Genomic DNA, 12,190 nt, shown 5'->3' with positions numbered 1-12,190 from the left:
AATGTGAGTTTTGTCCTTCTAGCTAGGACTCGTTAGTGATGATAGAGATAGCTATACACCTATCCGTCCTTCTAGGACTCGTTAGTGATGATAGAGATAGCTACACACCTATCCGTCTTTCTAGGACTCGTTAGTGATGATAGGGATAGCTACACACCTATCCGTCCTTCTAGGACTCGTTAGTGATGATAGGGATAGCTATACACCTATCCGTCCTTCTAGGACTCGTTAGTGATGCTAGGGGTAGTATACATCTATCTGTCCTTCTAGGACTCGTTAGTGATGATAGGGGTAGTATACATCTATCTGTCCTTCTAGGACTCGTTAGTGATGATAGGGATAGCTATACACCTATCCGTCCTTCTAGGACTCGTTAGTGATGATAGAGATACATGTAGCTATGTATCTATCTGTCCTTCTAGGACTCGTCAGTGATGATAGGGATACATGTAGCTATGTATCTATCTGTCCTTCTAGGACTCGTCAGTGATGATAGGGGTACATGTAGCTATACACCTATCTGTCCTTCTAGGACTCGTTAGTGATGCTAGGGATATCTATACACCTATCTGTCCTTCTAGGACTCGTTAGTGATGCTAGGGGTAGTATACATCTATCTGTCCTTCTAGGACTCGTCAGTGATGATAGGGATACATGTAGCTATACACCTATCTGTCCTTCTAGGACTCGTTAGTGATGCTAGGGGAAGTATACATCTATCTGTCCTTCTAGGACTCGTTAGTGATGATAGGGGTAGTATACACCTATCCGTCCTTCTAGGACTCGTCAGTGATGATAGGGATACATGTAGCTATACATCTATCTGTCCTTCTAGGACTCGTTAGTGATGCTAGGGGTAGCTATACACCTATCCGTCCTTCTAGGACGCGTTAGTGATTATAGGGGTAGTATACATCTATCTGTCCTTCTAGGACTCGTTAGTGATGATAGGGATACATGTAGCTATACATCTATCTGTCCTTCTAAGACTCGTCAGTGATTATAGGGATACATGTAGCTATACACCTATCTGTCCTTCTAGGACTCGTTAGTGATGATAGGGGTAGTATACACCTATCCGTCCTTCTAGGACTCGTTAGTGATGATAGGGATAGCTATACACCTATCCGTCCTTCTAGGACTCGTTAGTGATGACAGGGATACATGTAGCTATGTATCTATCTGTCCTTCTAGGACTCGTCAGTGATGCTAGGGGTAGTATACATCTATCTGTCCTTCTAGGACTCGTTAGTGATGATAGGGATACATGTAGCTATACATCTATCTGTCCTTCTAGGACTCGTTAGTGATGCTAGGGGAAGTATACATCTATCTGTCCTTCTAGGACTCGTTAGTGATGATAGGGGTAGTATACACCTATCCGTCCTTCTAGGACTCGTCAGTGATGCTAGGGATACGTGTAGCTATGTATCTATCTGTCCTTCTAGGACTCGTTAGTGATGCTAGGGGTAGTATACATCTATTCCGTCCTTCTAGGACTCGTTAGTCATATATTCTGTCCTTCTATGACTCGTTAGTCATCTATTCTGTCCTTCTAGGACTCGTTAGTCATATATTCTGTCCTTCTAGGACTGTCAGTGAGACTAAGGGCTTGCTCAAAAGTGTTGGTTCATTTTGTACCTAGGATGCGACCGAGGCTCCAAAAGAGGTAGGAAAAAAGTGTCAAAATCTACAGATGAGAAAGTTAATTCAATCAATCTGATGATTTTCAATATATAGATCTCAAAGTATATTTCTGAACCATCACTACAATACGTATTGAACCACGTACGTACATGTTACAGCAGACCTCGGAGACTTTAGTCTACCAGCAGTATGTACATTCAAACATGACCTTGACTCTACCTGTCCAACAACACAGATGGGAAAGACTAATGTATTATGCATGTACTTCGATCAAAGAACTATGGTTTACATCTTGTCAAGGCTGTAAAGGGGCCCGATGTGGGCGGATCATTACTTCCATTTTTTGTAATTTAACGGGAAAATAAGGGAATTTGTTAATCCTTTAAAAACATATCATAAATAGTATAATATTTAACATATTATTTATAACCATATCATATATCTACAATATCTGAACGCGAGAAAAAAATACGATGTGCCAAATAATTTATAAAAACCAAACAGAATCACCCTGTTTCACGTTAAAAAAAACCAAAAAAACGTTAAAATATCCCGACCGCAAAACATCCCCATCAACATCCTCAGAGATTTTGTCCATGTGTCATTGAGCCATATCAGAACTTCACTAATGACAATGGCATGTAACGACAATGATAATGTATTTATTTCCGTAAACCGATACAATATAGATAATATAAAATAGAAAACATTGATATCATCCGGAACCAAAATTCTTTCTCCCCTGTAGTTGCTTCCTTTTCCAGTCTGCTCCTTCCTGTTGTATTCTCTTTTCCTCTGTTCACAGCCACAGGGGGTAGGCGCGGACCTACGTCGCAAAAAAGTAATTGTCAGATAAAAATAAGCCCCTCCCGAGTGTGACCCGTCCCACGACTACACATATCCTTGACAACATATATCCTTGACAACATACATTGTATATCCTTGACAACATATATCCTTGACAACATATATCCTTGACCCTTTAGCCTCTCCCGTGTATGACCCGTCCCACGACTATAAGGATATACATTGTATGTAGTGGTGGGACGGGTCATACTCAGGAGAGGCAATTTTTTTTATCTGACAATTATTTTTTTGTGACGTAGGTACGTATACGCGCCTACCCCCTGTGTTCAAAGGTTTCGGGTTAGTATTTATAGAAAAAAATATTAGCCCCCTACTTTTACTCTATCATTGTAGGAGTAGGGGCTAATATTTGTTTTTTTTAGTACTAATCCGAAACAGACACCTGTGTTCTGTTTGTTGATCACCTTCACCACACTTGTCCTCATATGATCCCGGCTGTTGCAGAGACAAGCGCATGACGGAATACGATGACAGATACAGACTATTTACCTCACACAGCAAATACTCCTTTCATCTTCATTTTTATTGGCGGCATGTAAAATAATATATCTAGGTAATATGTAAAATAACAGATCTAGGTAAAATGTAAATTGTCAGGTTTGCATGATGTTTAATTATCCTTAAAAATAAACAGGCAATGAAATTCATAGCCAAATCTTTACGAAGAATCATGAATTTGTAAACTCTGCCTGCATGGTAAGATATACCAACGTTAACTCGACCGCCCAGTTCTAGGCAATGTGTACTCTTACATGTACGGGATGTAATGATTATTTATAGGTCGAACTATCCGTTTCCTGATGGCGAAATCTTTAGGTAATAGTCCACTAGCGGATCCAGGTGGCGACTCCCCCCCCCCCCCCCCCCCCCTTTGCGGAGGAGGAGAATTTTGTTATAGCCTTAAAAATGGAAAAAAAATCGTCTCGCGCCTACGGCGCTTGCATTATGTTAAGACTAAATTTGATAACATTTCTTATTTAAATCTTTAAAATAGTTCCGGTTTAAACAAAAAGCTGGACATGAAGAGATAAATGCGATCATGCTATGTTTCCACCGGACAGGAATTATATTAATAACTATAATTGTTAATATTAAAAAGTGCATTGCATTACTTTATTCCATGTACACTGATTGACCCAATTTCAAGTTCAAGATATGCTATATTGTCTATACTGCTTGTAAAAAAAATAGAATACGATAGAGTTTCTCCGTTATCTCAGTCTCCATTTATTATTCTCTTGTAGTATATTCATGAATCTGATTGAAATACAGATAATTAATCAAATTGATGTGGGGTTCAGGGCCGGAAGACATCCGGGCTGATACAAAATTAAAAAAATATACACATGTTTACTGCTGAAATCAGGTTTACTACTTTTATAGTTTGATCATATCTATGTAATTTCTATCCAGAGGTAACTTACAAGATTTAGAAAGAAGGCACAATCATCGAGTTTCCCTCAAAATGAGAGAACTCAATGGTCTAACAGACCTATAAAGTATAAGTGTGACGAATCCAACAATGTTAGAACCAACAAATAGTAAGATACCTTTAGCCACAGGGGGTAGGCGCGGACCTATGTCGCAAAAAAAATAATTGTCAGATAAAAATGAGCCTCTCCCGAGAATGACCCGTCCCATGACTACATGTATATATCCTTAGTACCCCATGTGCCTTTAGCTAGCTGAAGGTACATGCAGCTCTCGTTAATTTTTGTATTAGGATCTTTTCTTTTTTTTTTCTTTTAGCCAGATTATTCTGTTTTGTAAGATTATTGAGCGTAAAATTTTAGGCGTAAGTTGCGCGTAATATATATATAGCTTTGATCGCTAAGTTATATAAATACTCAAATACTCCGCCCCCAATTGCGCCCCGGAGGATGCTGCGCATGTGTATTGGAGAGCTTAGTGCAGTTTCGTTTTGTAACCGGCTCACACGTACAGTATACAATGCACACATGTACGTACCGGTGATCATTCGACGATGGAAGACGATGCGTAACGACTAATAAATGAGTAAGTTCACAGACTAAACATGTTCTAACTGCTTGCACTTCTCATAAAATTTATAATGCCAGTCACGTAGTCACCATGGTAGCGCCACATTGTATTATTAGCATTATACTTTGTTTTTCACAGAGCTACACACATGCAATGATGCATAATGTTGTACATTGCCTCTGTTGAAATGACGAGAGTACAATGTATGTTTGGTGTTGATAAATTAATACGTGTGCCTTGTGCAGATGGTTTTTATAGTTAGCCTGAGTTTATATATTTTCATTATGTCCAAGTTAAAATTTGATGTCGGAACCAAAGGAATCTTTTGCTCAATCATTGAATTATGTCTACCTGTCTAACTACCACGTGTGTGTAGTAGTATTTCTACCTGTCTATAACAACCACCTGTGTGTGGTGTTATTTATACCTGTCTATAACAACCACCTGCATGTTGTATTATTTATACCTGTCTATAACAACCACCTGTCTGTGGTGTTATTTCTACCTGTCTATAACTACCACCTGTTGTGGTATTAATTCTACCTGTCTATAACAACCACCTGTTTGTGGTATAATGTCTACCTGTCTATAACTACCACCTGTCTGTAGTATAATTTCTACCTGTCTTTAACTACCACCTGTCGGGTATTATTTCTACCTGTCTTTAACTACCACCTGTCTCATATTATTTTTACCTGTCTATAACTACCACCTCTGATATTATTTTTACCTGTCTATAACAACCACCTGTCAGGGGTATTATTTCTACCTGTCTATAACAACCACATGTCAGGGGTATTATTTCTACCTGTCTATAACTACCACCTGTCTCATATTATTTTTACCTGTCTATAACTATAACTATAACTACCACCTGTCTGTGGTATTATTTCAACTTGTCTATAGCTAGCACATATCTGATATTGTTTTACCTGTCTATAACAACCACATGTCTGATATTATTTCTACCTGTCTATAACTACCACCTGTCTGTGGTATTATTTCAAGCTGTCTATAACTACCACATATCTGATATTGTTTTACCTGTCTATAACAACCACATGTCTGATATTATTTCTACCTGTCTATAACAACCACCTGTCTGTGGTATTATTTCTACCTGTCTAAAACAACCACCTAACTCTCTGGTATCATTTCTACCTGTCTGTAACTATACAACCTGTCTATGACTACCACCTGCTTATAACTACCACCTGTCTATAACTACAACCTGTCTATGACTACCACCTGTCTATAACTACCACCTGTCTATAACTACCACCTGTCTATGACTACCACCTGTCTATGACTACAACCTGTCTATGACTACCACCTGTCTATGACTACCACCTGTCTATGACTACCACCTGTCTATAACTACAACCTGTCTATGACTACCACCTGTCTATAACTACCACCTGTCTATAACTACCACCTGTCTATGACTACCACCTGTCTATGACTACCACCTGTCTATGACTACCACCTGTCTATAACTACAACCTGTCTATGACTACCACCTGTCTATGACTACCACCTGACTATGACTACCACCTGTCTATGACTACCACCTGTCTATGACTACCACCTGTCTATAACTACAACCTGTTTATGACTACAACCTGTCTATGACTACCACCTGTCTATGACTACCACCTGTCTATGACTACCGACCTTCCTATAACTATCAACCTGTCTATGACTACAACCTGTCTATGACTACCACCTGTCTATGACTACCACCTGTCTATGACTACCACCTGTCTATAACTACCACCTGTCTATGACTACCACCTGACTCTAACTACCACCTGTCTATGACTACCACCTGTCTATGACTACCACCTGTCTATAACTACAACCTGTCTATGACTACAACCTGTCTATGACTACCACCTGTCTATGACTACCACCTGTCTATGACTACCACCTGTCTATAACTACAACCTGTCTATGACTACCACCTGTCTATGACTACCACCTGTCTATGACTACCACCTGTCTATGACTACCACCTGTCTATAACTACAACCTGTCTATGACTACAACCTGTCTATGACTACCACCTGTCTATGACTACCACCTGTCTATGACTACCACCTGTCTATAACTACCACCTGTCTATGACTACCACCTGACTCTAACTACCACCTGTCTATGACTACCACCTGTCTATGACTACCACCTGTCTATGACTACCACCTGTCTATGACTATCACCTGTCTATAACTATCACCTGTCTATGACTACCACCTGTCTATAACTACCACCTGTCTATGACTACAACCTGTCTATAACCCCACCTGTCTATAACCCCACCTGTCTATAACCCCACCTGTCTATGACAACCACCTGTCTATGACTACAACCTGTCTATAACCCCACCTGTCTATAACCCCACCTGTCTATAACCCCACCTGTCTATGACTACCACCTGTCTATAACTACCACCTGTCTATAACTACCACCTGTCTATAACTACCACCTGACTATAACTACAACCTGTCTATAACTACCACCTGTCTATAACTACAACCTGTCTATAACTACCACCTGTCTATGACTACCACCTGTCTATAACTACCACATGACTCTAACTACCACCTGACTCTAACTACCACCTGTCTATGACTACCACCTGTCTATGACTACCACCTGTCTATAACTACCACATGACTCTAACTACCACCTGACTCTAACTACCACCTGACTCTAACTACCACCTGTCTATGACTACCACCTGTCTATAACTACCACATGACTCTAACTACCACCTGACTCTAACTACCACCTGTCTATGACTACCACCTGTCTATGACTACCGCCTGTCTATAACTACCACCTGTCTATGACTACCACCTGTCTATAACTACCACCTGTCTATGACTACCACCTGTCTATAACTACCACCTGTCTATGACTACCACCTGTCTATAACTACCACCTGTCTATGACTATCACCTGTCTATAACTACCACCTGTCTATAACTACCACCTGTCTATAACTACCACCTGTCTATAACTACAACTTGTCTATAACTACCACCTGTCTATAACTACCACCTGTCTATAACTACCACCTGTCTATAACTACAACCTGTCTATAACTAACACCTGTCTATAACTACCACCTGACGATAACTACCACCTGTCTATAACTACCGCCTGTCTATAACTACCACCTGTCTATAACTACCACCTGTCTATGACTACCACCTGTCTATAACCCCACCTGTCTATAACCCCACCTGTCTATAACCCCACCTGTCTATGACTATCACCTGTCTATGACTACCACCTGTCTATAACTACCACCTGTCTATAACCCCACCTGTCTATAACCCCACCTGTCTATGACTATCACCTGTCTATGACTACCACCTGTCTATAACTACCACCTGTCTATGACTACCACCTGTCTATAACTACCACCTGTCTATGACTACCACCTGTCTATGACTACCACCTGTCTATAACTACCACCTGACTATAACTAACACCTGTCTATGACTACCACCTGTCTATGACTACCACCTGTCTATAACTACAACCTGTCTATGACTACCACCTGTCTATGACTACCACCTGTCTATAACTACCACCTGTCTATAACTACCACATGTCTATGACTATCACCTGTCTATAACTACCACCTGACTATGACTAACACCTGTCTATGACTACCACCTGTCTATGACTACCACCTGTCTATAACTACAACCTGTCTATGACTACCACCTGTCTATGACTACCACCTGTCTATAACTACCACCTGTCTATAACTACCACCTGTCTATGACTACCACCTGTCTATGACTACCACCTGTCTATAACTACCACCTGTCTATGACTACCACCTGTCTATAACTACCACCTGTCTATGACTACCACCTGACTATAAATACCACCTGTCTATGACTACCACCTGACTATAACTATCACCTGTCTATAACTACCACCTGACTATAACTACCACCTGTCTATGACTACCACCTGTCTATGACTACCACCTGACTCTAACTACCACCTATCTATGACTACCACCTGTCTATAACTACCACCTGTCTATAACTACCACCTGTCTATAACTACCACCTCTCTATAACTACCACCTGTCTATAACTACCACCTGTCTATGACTACCACCTGACTATAACTACCACCTGTCTATGACTACCACCTGTCTATAACTACCACCTGTCTATGACTACCGCCTGTCTATAACTACCACCTGTCTATAACTACCACCTGTCTATGACTACCACCTGTCTATAACTACCACCTGTCTATAACTACCACCTGTGTATAACTACCACCTGTCTATAACTACCACCTGTCTATAACTACCACCTGTCTATGACTACAACCTGTCTATAACTACCACCTGTCTATAACTACCACCTGTCTATGACTACCGCCTGTCTATAACTACCACCTGTCTATGACTACCACCTGTCTATGACTACCACCTGTCTATAACTACCACCTGTCTATAACTACCACCTGTGTATAACTACCACCTGTCTATAACTACCACCTGTCTATAACTACCACCTGTCTATGACTACAACCTGTCTATAACTACCACCTGTCTATAACTACCACCTGTCTATGACTACCACCTGACTATAACTACCACCTGACTCTAACTACCACCTATCTATGACTACCACCTGTCTATGACTACCACCTGTCTATAACTACCACCTGTCTATGACTACCACCTGTCTATAACTACCACCTGTCTATAACTACCACCTGTCTATAACTACCACCTCTCTATAACTATCACCTATCTATAACTATCACCTATCTATGACTACCACCTGTCTATAACTACCACCTGTCTATAACTACCACCTGTCTATGACTACCACCTGTCTATGACTACCACCTGACTATAACTACCACCTCTCTATAACTATCACCTATCTATAACTATCACCTATCTATGACTACCACCTGTCTATAACTACCACCTCTCTATAACTACCACCTGTCTATAACTATCACCTATCTATGACTACCACCTGTCTATGACTACCACCTGACTATAACTACCTCCTGTCTATGACTACCACCTGTCTATAACTACCACCTGTCTATAACTACCACCTGACTATAACTACCACCTGACTATAACTACCTCCTGTCTATAACCACCTCCTGTCTATAACTACCACCTGTCTATAACTACCACCTGTCTATAACTACCACCTGTCTATAACTACCACCTGTCTATAACTATCCACCTGTCTATAACTATCACCTGTCTATAACTATCACCTGTCTATAACCACCTCCTGTCTATAACTACCACCTGTCTATAACTACCACCTGTCTATAACTACCACCTGTCTATAACTATCACCTGTCTATAACTACCACCTGTCTATAACCACCTCCTGTCTATAACTACCACCTGTCTATAACTACCACCTGTCTATAACTACCACCTGTCTATAACTACCACCTGACTATAACTACCACCTGTCTATAACTACCACCTGTCTATAACTACCACCTGTCTATAACCACCTCCTGTCTATAACTACCACCTGTCTATAACTACCACCTGTCTATAACTACCACCTGACTATAACTACCACCTGTCTATAACTACCACCTGTCTATAACTACCACCTGTCTATGACTACCACCTGTCTATAACTACCACCTGTCTATGACTACCACCTGTCTATAACTACCACCTGTCTATGACTACCACCTGTCTATAACTACCACCTGTCTATAACCACCTCCTGTCTATAACTACCACCTGTCTATGACTACCACCTGTCTATAACTACCACCTGTCTATGACTACCACCTGTCTATAACCACCTCCTGTCTATAACTACCACCTGTCTATAACTACCACCTGTCTATAACCACCTCCTGTCTATGACTACCACCTGTCTATGACTACCACCTGTCTATGACTACAACCTGTCTATGACTACCACCTGTCTATGACTACCACCTGACTCTAACTACCACCTGTCTATGACTACCACCTGTCTATAACTACAACCTGTCTATGACTACCACCTGTCTATGACTACCACCTGACTCTAACTACCACCTGTCTATAACTACCACCTGTCTATAACTACCACCTGTCTATGACTACAACCTGTCTATAACTACCACCTGTCTATAACTACCACCTGTCTATGACTACAACCTGTCTATAACTACCACCTGTCTATAACTACCACCTGTCTATAACTATCACCTGTCTATAACTACCACCTGTCTATAACTACCACCTGACTATAACTATCACCTGTCTATATAACTACCACCTGTCTATGACTACAACCTGTCTATAACTACCACCTGTCTATAACTACCACCTGTCTATAACTACCACCTGTCTATGACTATCACCTGTCTATAACTACCACCTGTCTATGACTACAACCTGTCTATAACTACCACCTGTCTATGACTACAACCTGTCTATAACTATCACCTGTCTATGACTACAACCTGTCTATGACTACCACCTGTTTATAACTACAACCTGTCTATGACTAAAACCTGTCTATAACTATCACCTGTCTATAACTATCACCTGTCTATAACTACCACCTGTCTATGACTACCACCTGTCTATAACTACCACCTGTCTATGACTACCACCTGTCTATAACTAACACCTGTCTATAACTACCACCTGTCTATAACTACCACCTGTCTATGACTACCACCTGTCTATGACTACCACCTGACTATAACTATCACCTGTCTATGACTACAACCTGTCTATGACTACCACATATATATAAGTACCACCTCTCTATAACTACCAGGCCTGTCTATAACTACAACCTGTCTATGACTACCACCTGTCTATAACTACCACCTGTCTATGACTACCACCTGTCTATAACTACCACCTGTCTATAACTACCACCTGACTATAACTATCACCTGTCTATAACTACCACCTGTCTATGACTACAACCTGTCTATAACTATCACCTGTCTATAACTATCACCTGTCTATGACTACCACCTGTCTATAACTACCACCTGTCTATGACTACCACCTGTCTATAACTACCACCTGTCTATGACTACCACCTGTCTATGACTACCACCTGACTATAACTATCACCTGTCTATGACTACAACCTGTCTATAACTATCACCTGTCTATAACTATCACCTGTCTATAACTACCACCTGTCTATGACTACCACCTGTCTATGACTACCACCTGTCTATGACTACCACCTGTCTATAACTACCACCTGTCTATAACTACCACCTGTCTATAACTACCACCTGTCTATAACTACCACCTGTCTGTGACTACAACCTGTCTATAACTACCACCTGTCTATGACTATCACCTGTCTATAACTACCACCTGTCTATAACTACCACCTGTCTGTGATATTATTTCTACCTGTCTATAACAACCACCTAGCTCTCTGGTATAATTTCTACCTGTCTATAACTACCACCAGTCTATACCTATCATCTGTCTATGACTACCACCTGTCTATAACTACCACCTGTCTATGACTACCACCTGTCTATAACTACCACCTGTCTATAACTACCACCTGTCTATAACTACCACCTGACTATAACTATCACCTGTCTATAACTACCACCTGACTATAACTACCATCTGTCTATGACTACCACCTGTCTATGA

The 12,190-nt window shown here is 40.8% G+C and overlaps 1 protein-coding gene across 1 annotated transcript in view; it reads left to right on the top strand.

Annotated features, from left to right (window-relative positions):
- Nucleotides 1-4,466: 4,466 nt before the first annotated feature.
- LOC117332865 (sodium- and chloride-dependent GABA transporter ine-like) overlaps nt 4,467-12,190 on the top strand; it is a 91,105-nt gene continuing 83,381 nt past the window's right edge. Inside the window, exon 1 of the mRNA XM_033891924.1 lies at nt 4,467-4,530. The gene's annotated coding sequence lies outside the window, so the exon portion shown is untranslated. The remainder of the gene's footprint in view (nt 4,531-12,190) is intronic.

Source organism: Pecten maximus, chromosome 8 (assembly GCF_902652985.1).
Source record: "Pecten maximus chromosome 8, xPecMax1.1, whole genome shotgun sequence".
NCBI lineage: Eukaryota > Metazoa > Mollusca > Bivalvia > Pectinida > Pectinidae > Pecten > Pecten maximus.
The sequence above is the reverse complement of the archived record's forward strand: the minus strand, read 5'-3'. Positions and strand labels throughout refer to the sequence as shown.